General features: G+C 41.0%; 1 non-coding gene across 1 annotated transcript; it reads left to right on the forward strand.

The window, feature by feature from the left end:
• Nucleotides 1-8066: 8066 nt before the first annotated feature.
• TRNAE-CUC (transfer RNA glutamic acid (anticodon CUC)) lies at nucleotides 8067-8138 on the forward strand. Its single transcript has one exon. It is a non-coding gene; the product is annotated as a tRNA-Glu (tRNA).
• Nucleotides 8139-12739: the final 4601 nt, after the last annotated feature.

The following is a 12739-nucleotide window of genomic DNA, read 5'->3' on the forward strand; positions in this document are numbered from 1 at the left end:
TGTGACCATACATAGGTCAGTTCACCATTCTAATGTGCAGCCCCTTACCTGCATAAAGGGGTTACTGGTAGCTGCTTCCCAGAGTGGCTTTGAAGGTTTAATGACATTCAGCAGGAGCTCAATAAAAGTTCCTTTCTATCCTCTCCTTGTCTGTTTGCCAGTATCTTCATCTCTCCATGGCTTTGTGTTTCTCTTTCTGACCCTATGTGTCCATAGCTCTCTCTGTCTTCCCCTCCCATCTGTCTCTCCCTGCCTCTTATTCTTTCTCTCCCTTCATCTCCACAACACTCCTCCCGTCTGTCTTTATTTTGTTGTATCTACTTGCTTTTCCGTAGATATATAGATAGATACATTGATAGATTTTACTCATATATTGTTCCAAAAGAATTTCAAGCATCAAAAGGATTCGAAGTATTTCTTTGCATTCCTTCATCAAAGGAAACAAAACTTTGGTAAAATTTGTGTATCCATAGGGGGAAAAATGTTAGGAAGGGCATGTCAGTGGTATGGAAGGGCATGTCACTGGGGGCAGGGAGAGATAACTGATGGTTTGTCACGTTCTCCTTTACACTTTTCTCAGTTGTCTGGGAAAAAAAGATTCAATGAATAGGTATTACTATTATAATCAGATAAAAATAAAGATATTTTCATTTTGGTTGGAATTAAAACAAAGTATGGTAACATGACATAAATCAAAAGTGAGGAAAAGAAAGATCCATTTATGTTGTGAATATATCTAATCCATTTATTCTAACTGCCTCTATCTCCTCAGTGTTACAAACAACTTTACAGTGAAAATCCTTATACACATCCCCTTTGGACCTGAAGAGTATATACCCAGGGATGATGTATTGGACATGCAATTAAGATGACTCCCATGATCCTTGCCTTCTGATGTTCACATCCTTGGGTAATCCCCTCCCTTTGAGTGTGTGTGTGTGTGTGTGTGTCCAAAGGTGACCAGATGTACATGATTACATGTAGATAATTATGTTAAAAATGAGGTTGAAATGATCAACTTGTGAGGCAACTCCCACTCCCTTGCTGGCTTTAATGAAACAAGTGGCCACTTTGGGGAACCTCACATAGCAAGAAACAGAGGGTGGCCTTTAGGAGCCTAGGGTGGCCTCCAGCTGACTGCCAGCAAGAAATTGAAGCCTTCAGTCCTATGACTTCAAGGAATTGAATTCTGCCAACAACCTGAGTGAGCTTGGAAACAGATCCTTCCCCAGTCGAGCATCAGATGAGATTGCAGCCCTGGCAAACATCTTCATTTCAATCTTGTGAGACCCTAAGCAGAGAAACAAGTTAAGCCACACCCTGACTCCTGACCCACAGAAACTGTGAGTTAATGTTTTTTCAAGTTAAGAAGCTTATGGTAATATTGTTACACAGCAATAGAAAACTAGTATAAATGGGATAATAAGACTTCTATAGAGGGCCTTCCCTAGCGGTCCAGTGGTTAAGACTCCATGCTTCCAATGCAGGGGGCACGGGTTCGATCCCTGGTTGGGGAACTAAGATCCCACATGCTGCACAATGTGGCCAAAACAAAAAGACTTCTATAGAGAAAATGTTAAACTTCACTAATAGTTATAAAAGATGATCTGAATAAATGAAGACACATTTCATGCTCTTGGATGAGACTATTTCATATTATAAATATTTCAATTATATCCAAATTAATATATAATTTCAATATAATCTTAATTTAAATCCCAGCTGAATATTTTAAAGAAAATCAATAAAACATTTCAAAATGTATATAAAGAGTCCACACAAAGCTTATACATGAATGTTCAAAGCAGCATTTTTCACAATAGCCCCCAAATAGAAACAACTCAAATGTCTACCAACTGATGAATGGACAGACAAAATGAGGTACATCCATACAATGGAATATTACTTGTCCATAAAAAGAAATGAAGTACTGATACGTGCTACAATATGGATGAAACTTGAAACTATGCCAAGTGAAAAAAGCCAGACACAAAAAGCCACATATTGCATGATTCCGTTTATGTGAAATGCCCAGAATAGGCAAATCCATGGAGATAGAAAGTTAATTCGTGGTTGCCAGGGGTTGAGGGGAGAAGAGAACGGAATGGCAGTGGGTGCAGGGGGCAGTTACTGCAAATAAGTACAGTGTGTCTTTTTGAGGTGATGAAAATGTTTTGGTGTTAAATAGTGGTGATGGCTGAATATACTAAAAACCATGGAATTGTACACTTTTTCTTTTTTAGGGCAATATATGACTTATCTTCATTTCAAGTAAAGATATCTTTATCTAACAATTAACAATGTCCTTTTATTCAAAAGTACCTTTAAAATACCATTTAGTCCCAACGACAATTTCTTGAGATGGAATTGTTCTCTTTACAGATGAAGACATTAATGCTCTGAGAGAATATATTGAATTGTACACTTTAAAATGATGAACTTTATGGTATGTGAATTATATGTCAATAAATAAGTATCTATATAAAAGAATAAAGGTCTGTGAAGAGCTAAATTAATTCTGAAAAAGAGAAGTAAAGAAGGCAGACTTTACTTACCAGGTATTAGGATGTGTTCTAAGGCCAGAAAGGTAGATGGTGCTTGGAAAACTGGAAGAAAATAAGCTGGAGCCCTACCTCACACCATATACAAACAGTAACTCCAGACGGGTTAAAGACCTTCATGTAAAAGGAAACACTATAAATTAATAGAAAAAATAGCCTATGTGACCTTGATATGGGGAGGGACTTCCTGAACAAAACTTCAAAAGCACAAACCACAAGGAAGAATGTTAATGACAGTATACACATCAAAATTTACAATTTCTGGGGAATTTCCTGGTGGTCCAGTGGTTAGGACTCCCTGCTTCCACTGCAGGGGGCATGAGTTCAATCCCTGGTCGGTGAACTAAGATCCCACAAGCCACACAGCACGGCCAAAAAAAATTTACAATTTCTGTTTAATGAAAGATCCTATACACAAAGTTAACAGACATAACAGCAAATATCTACTTGCTATGGCTGAAATTACCAGAGGTTAAACATCTGGAATATAAAGGTGCTTTGGGAAATCATCAAGAAAAAGACAGGAACCCCAAAGAAAAATGGACAAAGGATAGGAACAGACAGATCACAAAAGAGGAAACCCATGGGGTTATCAGGCATATGAAGACATGATCAATTTTACTAATGATTAGAGAAGTGCAAATTTTAGAAAAAACAGTGAAATATTACTTTACACCCATCATATTTGCAAAAATTAGAAAACCGAGTCACACGAAGTGCTGGCAGTCATGTGGGGATACAAGAACCTTCACGTACTGTTGGTGAGAGTCTGGGCTTGAGCAGCCATTCTGGACAGTTGTCTGGCAGCACTCAACCAAATTTAGCCTCTACACCAGAGTTGTCAAGTACCCAAGAGGGTCTACCACCCATAGTGAAGGGGGGCTGGGAAAATTCCCCCTGAGAAAGGGTATCTATGCTGAGAACTAAAGGTCCAGGAGGAGTTACCCAGGAAGTTGGGTATAAGGGAAAAGCATTTCAGGCAGAGGGAACTGCACAAGAAAAGGATCTAAGGTGAGAAGCAGCATGGCACATTCATGGCACATAAAGTAAGGCCAGTGAGCCTGGAGCACAGCAGGGACATGTTCTGATTTGCTGTATTTTGAAGCCTTCTGGGAGAGTGTAGCAAATTGGTCTAATGAGCACACACATCTGTTGATACCTCCCTTCCTTCCCCAAATTCTCCCAAAGCAACCCCAAAAATACCCTGAAAAGAAAATCTTCAGTGGTGCTTTTCTTTCTTTCCTTCTTTCTCTGTTTCATTCATTCTTTCTTTAATTTTTAGTTTATATTGAACTAGTTGATTTACAATGCTGTTTTAGTTTCTGGTGTACAGCAAAGTGATTCAGTCATATATATATATATATATATGTATGTGTGTGTGTGTATATATATATATATATATATATTCTTTTTCCAATTCTTTTCCCATTTAGGTTATTACAGAACATTGAGCAGAGTCCCCTGTGCTATACAGTAGGTTCTTGTCGATTACCTATTTAAAATATAGTAGTGTGTATATGTCAATCCCAAACTCCCAATTTATCCCTCCCCCCCCCAACCTTTCCCCTTTGGTAACCATAAGTTTGTTTTCTAAGTCTGTGAGTCTATTTCTGTTTTGTAAATAAGTTCATTTGTATCATTTTTTTTAGATTCCACATATAAGCGATATCATATGTTATTTGTCTTTCTCTGTCTGACTTACTTCACTTGTATAATAATCTCCAGGTCCATCCATGTTGCCAGTGGTGCTTTTCAAGGGAGCCATCAGGGGACCGAATATTCTCTAGGAGACTACAGATGGAGTCAAGCCATATGGAAAAGAGAGCTAAGGGAACCACAATCTAAATACAAGGGGCAAGGATGGACTTTTGCAGAAGTCCACCCTGAGTGGAAGCAGACTGTGTGGCTTCAGGCTGGAGCACTTAATTGCCAGTATGAGCTCCTCCAGAGCTCTGTCATTCTAATTCCTTTATTTAAAAAATATGTATATTTATTTATTTAGGCTGTGCCGGGTCTTAGTTGCAGCATGCATGCAGGACGTAGTTCCCTGACCAGGGATCAAAGCCAGGGCCCCTGCATTGGAAGCATGGAGTCTTACCCACTGGACCACCAGGGAAGTCCCTCTAATTCCTTTAAATAGCCTGTATTCACTGTAAGTCCCAAATTCACATCTCTAGCCTGGGCCTCTCCAGATTCAAAATCCAACTGCCTCCTCAACATTTCCACTTTGGTGTTTCATAGGCATCTCAATGCTAACTTCCCCAAAATCGAACTATTGAGCCACTGCCTCCAAGGCCTGCCCTTCCACGACAAAGACAAAAACAAAACAAACAAAAACTCTATTCCTCTCTCAGTCTCCCCTATCTCTGTAAATGGTCCCTCATTCACCCAGCTTCTCAGGTCAAAAACCATAAAGCATCCTTCTTTTTTACACTTTTATTGGAGTATAGTTGATTTACAGTGTTGTGTTAGTTTCAAGTGTACAGCAAAGTGAATCAGTATATATATATATATATTTTATATATAGTAATGTGTATATGTTAATCCCAATATCCTAATTTATCACCTCCCCCCATGTTTCCCCTTTGGTAACCATAAGTTTGATTTTGAGATCTGTGAGTCAGTTTCTGTTTTGTAAAACGTTCATTTGTATCATTTTTAAATTAGATTCCACATAAAAGTGGTATCAGGGGCTTCCCTGGTGGTGCAGTGGTTAAGAATCCACCTGCCAATGCAGGGAACATGGGTTCGAGCCCTGGTCTGGGAAGATCCCACATGCCACGGAGCAACTAAGCCCGTGCGCCACAACTACTGAAGCCCACGTGCCTAGAGCCCATGCTCCGCAACAAGAGAAGCCACCGCAATGAGAAGCCCGCGCACCGCAATGAAGAGTAGCCCCCGCTCGCCGCAACTAGAGAAAGCCCGTGCGCAGCAATGAAGACCCAACGCAGCCAAAAATAAATAAATAAATAAATAATTTTTAAAAAGTGATATCATATGATATTTGTCTTTGACTTACTTCACTTAGTATGATAATCTCTAGGTCCATCCATGTCGCTGCAAATGGCATCATTTCATTCTTTTAAAAACCATAAAGCATCCTTGATGCCTCTTTTTCTCACCCCCACATCTATTCTCTGAGGAAGTCCTTTTGGCTCCACCTTCAAAATAGATCCATAATCCAATCCCTTCTCATTCCCTCCACTGCCAGCACTGTCATCAGTCATTTGGACCCTTGCAGTAGCTCCCTCACTAGTCTCCCTGCTTCTTTCCTTGCCTCCTTACGGTTTCTTTTCCTCATAGCAGCCAGAGGTATCCTACTCTAACTCAAGTAATTTCTCTTATGTACTCAGAATTCCCTCCTGGCTCCCATCAGAATAAAAGCTAAAGTCCACGGTCCCACATAAAGCCTATGGTCCACAAGGCCCTGTGAGATCTAGTCCTTGTTACCTCTCTGACCTCCCATCCTACCACTGTCCCCCTCACTCTCTCTGCACCTGCACTGGTCTCCTTTCTGCTCTTCATACATGCTGAGTGTGCTCACAACTTCAGGCTCTTCGCTATTTGCTATTCTCTTTGCATGTGCCTTGTTCCCTCATTTCATCCTGGTCTGTTTAGATATCGCCCCTTCAGAGAGGCCTTCCTTGATATTTCTACCTCAAGTTTTCTGTCTCTAGAGTCTGCTTTATTTTACACTGTAGCACTTAACACTTCCCTTCATCATATTACCTCTATAATGCTTTATATATACCGTCTCCCCAACTACAGTGCAAGTTTCATGGGGATAGAGTCTTCAATCTCTTCACCATTGCATCCCCACACCTGGAATATAGTAAGAATTCAATAAGTATGTTTAAAGCATTGAGTTAATTTAAGAATAACCAATAATACAAAACGTAAGGACTAAGAACAAATGGAACAGGAAAAGAATGAGAGGAAACAAAAGTAATCAAAGGAGTATGGAATCTTCTTAAATATTGATGATACTACACTCGCAAAATAAGAATGGGCCATGTGAGGGGGCAAGGAGCATTGGAAAATCTTTGTATCTTTCTCTCAATTTTTCTGTGAACCTAAAGCTGCTCTAAAAAAGTATAGTCTTGGACTTCCCTGGTGGCATAGTGGTTAAGAATCCTCCTGCCAGGACACGGGTTCGAGCCCTGGTCTGGGAAGATCCCACATGAAGCGGAGCAACTAGGCCCGTGAGCCACAACTACTGACCCTGTGCGTCTGGAGCCTGTGCTCCACAACAAGAGAGGCCGCGACAGTGAGAGGCCCGTGCACTGCGATGAAGAGTGGCCACCACTCGCCGCAACTAGAGAAAGCCCTTGCACAGAAACGAAGACCCAACACAGCCAAAAATAAATAAATAAATAAATAAATAAATTTATTTTTTAAAAAAGAATCCTCCTGACAACGCAGGGGACACGGGTTCCAGCCCTGGTCCAGGAAGATCCCACATGCTGCGGAGCAACTAAGCCCGTGCACCACAACTACGGAGCCTGCGCTCTACAGCCCGCGAGCCACAACTACTGAGCCTGCGTGCCACAACTACTGAAGCCCATGCGCCTAGAGCCCGTGCTCCGCGACAAGAGAAGCCACTGCAATGAGAAGCCCACGCACCGCAACGAAGAGTGGCCCCCACTCGCCGCAACTACAGCAAAGCCCGCGTGCAGCAACAAAGACCCAACGCAGCAAAAAAAAAAAAAAAAAGTATAGTCTTGGGACTTCCCTGGTGGTCCAGTGGCTAAGACTTTGCGCTCCCAATGTAGGGGGCCTAGGTTCAATCTCTGGTCAGGGAACTAGATCCCACATGCCGCAACTAAGAGTTTGCATGCTGCAAGGAAGATCCCTCACACAGCAACCAAGATCCGTGCCACAACTAAGACCTGGCACAGCCAAATAAATATTAAACATTTTAAAAGTATAGCCTTTTTTTTTCTTTGCTGCACCACAGGGCTTGCGGGATTTTAATTTCCCGACCAGGGTTTGAACCTGGGCCCTGGCAGTGAAAGAGCCGAGTCCCAATCACTGGACCACCAGGGAATTCCCAAAAGTATAGTCTTTAAAAAGAAAAAAAGAGGCTGCTATGAAAAGAGCAATCGGCAGACACAGGGCTGAATAAATAGAATGGCCATAACTGAAAACAGAATTAGTAATTCGAAAAATAATTTTGAAAAAGTCTTTCAAGTATGAGGATCCAAAAAGACCAAGAGATAGACAATGGAAAAGGGAAGTTAAGGGCTATGAAATATTGATGCTGAAAATTCAACATGCATCCTCCTTTCCTCAGTGCATTTGCAAATGCTATACTTATTTAGAATCAGCTGCTCCCTTGAGCACCTTGTATAAATATCAGCCTTGTCCTCCAGACATTACTCTCTAACATTACACCCTGTTCATTCCCTTTATTGCATTTAGTGCAACCTGTATTTATATATTTGTGGGTTGTCTACCTCCTTCCCCCATTAGAATGAAAGTTCTATAAATAAGAGCAGGGGGAATTCCCTGGTAGTCCAGTGGTTAGGACTCAGCTCTCTCACTGCTGTGGCCCGGGTTCAACCCCTGGTTAGGGAAATAAGATCCCAAAAGCCATGCAGCTCAGCCATAAATAATAAATAAATAAATAGCAGGTATGCCATCTGTAATGGTCATGGCTGCATCCCCCTGTCACTATGTCCAACATAAAGTATGCATGTTGTATTTGATTAATTAATTGATTGATTGATCCTGGAGAAATTTAGAACTCCAAAGGTAAAGAAGCAGCTTCAAAAGATGTAAAATAGGTCACATAAAATATTACAGGAGTATCGGAGTTTTCTCAGTCAGCATAGTACTCTAACACAATGGTGCAATATCTTAAAAGCTATGAGAGGCAATTTTTAAGCTAAAACTCTTTACTCAGTCAACCTAGTATTCAAGTATGAGGGCAAAATAAAGATCTTTTAGGGTATCTACAATTTTGATTATTATGTACAAACCATCTCTGAAAGAATTGCAAAAGCGTGAACTGAAAGAAAAAAAACAAACAATGACAAGAAACTTCCCAATTTGGTGAAAAACAGGAATCTATACATCTAAGAGCTCAACAAACACCAAGTAGGATAAACTAAAGGAGATCCATATCTATACGCATAGTAGTCAAACTGTTGAAAGCTAAAGACAGAGAAAATCTTGAAAGCAACATGAGAAAAATGACTCATCATGTACAAGTGTATCACAAGAAGATTAACATCTGACTTCTCAACAGAAACCATAGAGACCAGGAGGCAGGGAGGTGACATATTCAAAGTGCTTAAAGAGGGAATTCCCTGGTGATCCAGTGGTTAGGACTCTGTGCTTTCACTGGCAAGGCCCCGGGTCCAATCCCTGGAATGACTGTCAACCACGAATTCTATATCCAGAAAAGATACCCTTTAAAAATAAAGGAGTAGATTTATGTTATATGTATTTTACCACAAGTTAAAATTTTTTTAAATAAATTTATTTATTTATTTATTTTGGCTGCGTTGGGTTTTCATTGCTGGGCGCGGGCTTTCTCTAGTTGTGGCGAGCGGGGGCTACTCTTCGTTGCGGTGCACAGGCTTCTTATTGCGGTGGCTTCTTTTGTTGCAGAGCGCGGGCTCTAGGCACACGGGCTTCAGCAGTTGTGGCACGCAGGCTCAGTAGTTGTGGCTTTTGGGCTCTAGAGCACAGGCTCAGTAGTTGTGACGCATGGGCTTAGTTGCTCCGCGGCATGTTGCATCTTCCCGGACCAGGGCTCAAACCCATGTTCCCTGCATTGGCAGGCAGATTCTTAACCACTGCGCCACCAGGGAAGTCCCAATTTTTAAAAAAATTTTTAAATGAGGGAGAAAGTGACAACATTTTGTTTAGTAAACAAAAACATCACTAAACAGACCCACAAGAAATACTAAAGAGAGTCCTTCAAGCTGAATTGAAAGGACACCAGGGGACTTCCCTGGTGGTCCAGTGGTTAGGACTCTGCCCTTCCACTGCAGGGGACACGGTTCAATCCCTGGTTGGGGAACTAAGATCCTGCAGGCACTGGCGCGGCAAAAAAAAAAAAGAAAGGACACCAGGTAGTCACTCGAATCTGCATGAAGAAAAAACAAAGAACACTGCTAAAGGTAACTACAGAGGTAAATATAAAAGACAGTATAAATATGTATTTTTTAACTCTTTTCTTCTGTTATCTGATTTAGATGACAAATACATAAAGCAATAATTATAAAACTGTTGACGGACTTATAATGTATAAAGATGTAATTTACCTAATGATAATAGGGCAAAGGAGGAGAAAAGGAACAGAGCTATATTGGAGCAAAGTCTCTGTATGTTATTGAAATTAATGAATAATAATTTAAATTAATTATTAATTACTCAATAATTTGAAAACTTCCCACAGAGATGCCCAGATCAAGATGACTTCACTGGCGAATTCTACCAAGCATTTAAAGAAGAATTAATAGCAAATTTTCACAAACTCTTCCCCAAAATTGAAGAGGAGAGAACATTTTTCAAGTCATTCTATGAGGCCAAAAGCAAAACCAGACAAAGGCAACCCTACAAAAGTACAGACCAATATCTCTTATGAATGTAAACTCAAAACTCCTCTTCAAAATTCTAGCAAACTAGGGGTGGTGGTGTGATGAATTGCGAGATTGGGATTGACATGTATACACTGATGTGTATAAAATGGATGACTAATAAGAACCTGCTGTATAAAAAAATAAATAAAATTAAATTCAAGAAAAACATTCTAGCAAACTAAAGCCAACAACATATAAAAAGGATTATACACCATGACCAAGTGGGATTTATCCTGGGAATGTAAGGTTGCTTAATATCTGAAATCAATTAATGTAGTAGGCCATAACAATAGAATAAAGTACAAGAACCACACGATCAACTCAACAGAAGCAGGAAAAGCATCTGACAAAATTCAACACCCCTTCATATGTTTTTATCGTGAATCAACATATCATCAACAACCTAGGAGTAGAAGAAAACTTCCTCGACATGATAAAGGACAAAAATCCCACAGCTAATATCACACTTCTTTTTTTTTGTCACAAGAAACTGATCTTTACTCAACAAAGTTCTACACAAGTGGAATCTCATGCCACCTCGGTGCCAATCCCCAGCACAACACAGTGACAAGTGGACAGACCCTGGAGGAAGTGGGGGGAGGGACGTGGGAATGAGAAGGACTGCAGATCCAGGCCAGTCTGGGTCCGCAGCCCTGGGCAGGGGAAAAGGTTGAGAAGCTGAAACTTCATTGTGCAAAAATCAACCAAAAATATTTTTAAAATTAAATAGTTTCTTAAAAAAAGAAAGAAGAAAAGGAAAGATAACTAGAACGCCTTTCCTGAAGGTGGTTGGAGCCACCCATCCTGGATGGAAAAGGGGTTACCAATCCCATCAGACAGCCAATCCATCCACATACCCCAAGACCCAGCAGAGAATGCTCCAAAGAACCTAACGTCCTACTTAATGGTGAAAGACTGAAAGCTTTTCCCCCAAGGATCAGGATTAAGACAAAGATGTTCGCTTTACCACTTCTATTTAACATTGTGCTGAAGGTGGTAGCCAGGGCAATTAGGCAAGAAAGGGAGATAAAAGGGATTCATATTGGAAAGGCAGAAGTGAAATCACTTCTGTTCGCAAATGACATGATCTTGTACATGGATAATCTTAAAGAATCCACAAGAGGGCTTCCCTGGTGGCGCAGTGGTTGAGAGTCCGCCTACTGATGCAGGGGACATGGGTTCGTGTCCTGGTCCGGGAAGATCCCACATGCCGCGGAGCGGCTGGGCCCGTGAGCCATGGCCACTGAGCCTGCGCGTCCGGAGCCTGTGCTCCGCAACAGGAGAGGCCACAGCAGTGAGAGGCCCGCGTACCGCAAAAAAAAAAAAAAAAAAAAGGGTTGAGGTAAACTTAACATTATGTGTACCTCAGTCTGGTCTTTGTGTCCCTGAGAATTGCTTTGTTTAGTTTCATCTGCCCAGAATCAGGAGGGTTTTTATTCCTGGCCCAATAGCAGTGATGACTGGCCTTTGGCCAAAATCTGGAGACACCAAGTCACACAAGCACCACCCTTCTGAAACACTGCAGTTCTCAGGAGGACTTCTCAGTCTAAAACCGTGCCCCTTGCAGGCCAAGCACTTGCTTCCTTCATGTTTTCTCACTGTAATGTCAACACATTATCTCTCTAAGTGGCAATTTTCACCAGGGAAATTTTGGAATTGAAATAACCACTTTGAGAAACTTTTGCCATGAACAAGATTGTCCATTTGAGAGATTCCTTACAACAAAAAGGGCAGAAAAACCACACGAAGAGCTTGTTTTATTTTTTTTAATATTTATTTATTTGGCTGCACCAGGTCTTAGTTGCGGTACTCAGGATCTTTGTTGAGGCCTGCAGGATCTTTAGTTGCGGCATGTGGGATCTAGTTCCCTGACCAGGGATGGAACCCCGGCCCCCTGCATTGAGAGCCCTGAGTCTTAACCGCTGGTCCACCAGAGGAGTCCCGAGCTTGCTTGTTTTATCTGTCTCAAGGAGAGAGATCATTTTGTTTAACATAGGAGACACCCTCCTCTTCATTTCTGTATTTGGGGATTAAGAAGTGCTGATTTTTTAATAGTATGCCTTGATAAAACTGTCAAGGGCCTGAATTATTGTTTAAATCAGCTGTAATAACTCTCTTTTGAGTATGTTTATGTCAAATCGCATTTTCCTGCAGCCAAAATTCTTCCCTTCTCCTTTCATAGGGAAATGTAACTAGCCTTTTACAGTGATAATTTCATATTCATCTGAAGCCACTACAAAACCCTTATCAAAATGGACAACAAATGAAGGAATTTCTATATAGCTTTCCATTACTTGTGTAAACAAAGAATGTTGCCTACCATTCCAGTTCTATGAGGATTAAGTCATTAGCCGTTGCAATCACTCACCTACGAGTATACCCTGAAAGGAATTCAGGGGGAAACATTCTATGTTTTGGATATATGGGCCCCTAGGTAGTTAAGATGCATATCTAAAGAAGAATTTCAATGACCCCAGATTCTTGCATCTTCCCATATATAGATAAGCACTAAAATCCTTAACTGAGATATGGGGTGTGTGTGTGTGTGTGTGTGTGTGTGTGTGTGTGTGTGTGTGTGTGTGTGTG

Source organism: Aethalodelphis obliquidens, unplaced genomic scaffold, assembly GCF_003676395.1.
Source record: "Aethalodelphis obliquidens isolate GAN/ISIS:26980383/991018 unplaced genomic scaffold, ASM367639v1 scaffold71, whole genome shotgun sequence".
Taxonomy (NCBI): Eukaryota; Metazoa; Chordata; class Mammalia; order Artiodactyla; family Delphinidae; genus Aethalodelphis; species Aethalodelphis obliquidens.